Consider the following 273-nt stretch of genomic DNA (forward strand, 5'->3'; position numbering starts at 1 on the left):
CCTGAAAGCTCTACTATATTATTGAATTAAACTCTCAATGCTATTATTATTATTATTATTATTATTATATCACAAGAAAAATTAACTATTAATTAATTAATTAATTAATTAATTAATTAAATCACCAAAAAATGTTAGGTTCTGGTTATGGAAGTGGGTCATGTTGAAGAATGCAGAGCGCGTGCCACTCCTACTGCGGAAAAAAAAAAGTTTTAAACTTCCATTTTCATTCACGTTCTCAACTCATCACACAAACCTTAACCGGAATCAAAA

Source organism: Arachis duranensis, chromosome 5 (genome assembly GCF_000817695.3).
Source record: "Arachis duranensis cultivar V14167 chromosome 5, aradu.V14167.gnm2.J7QH, whole genome shotgun sequence".
NCBI lineage: Eukaryota > Viridiplantae > Streptophyta > Magnoliopsida > Fabales > Fabaceae > Arachis > Arachis duranensis.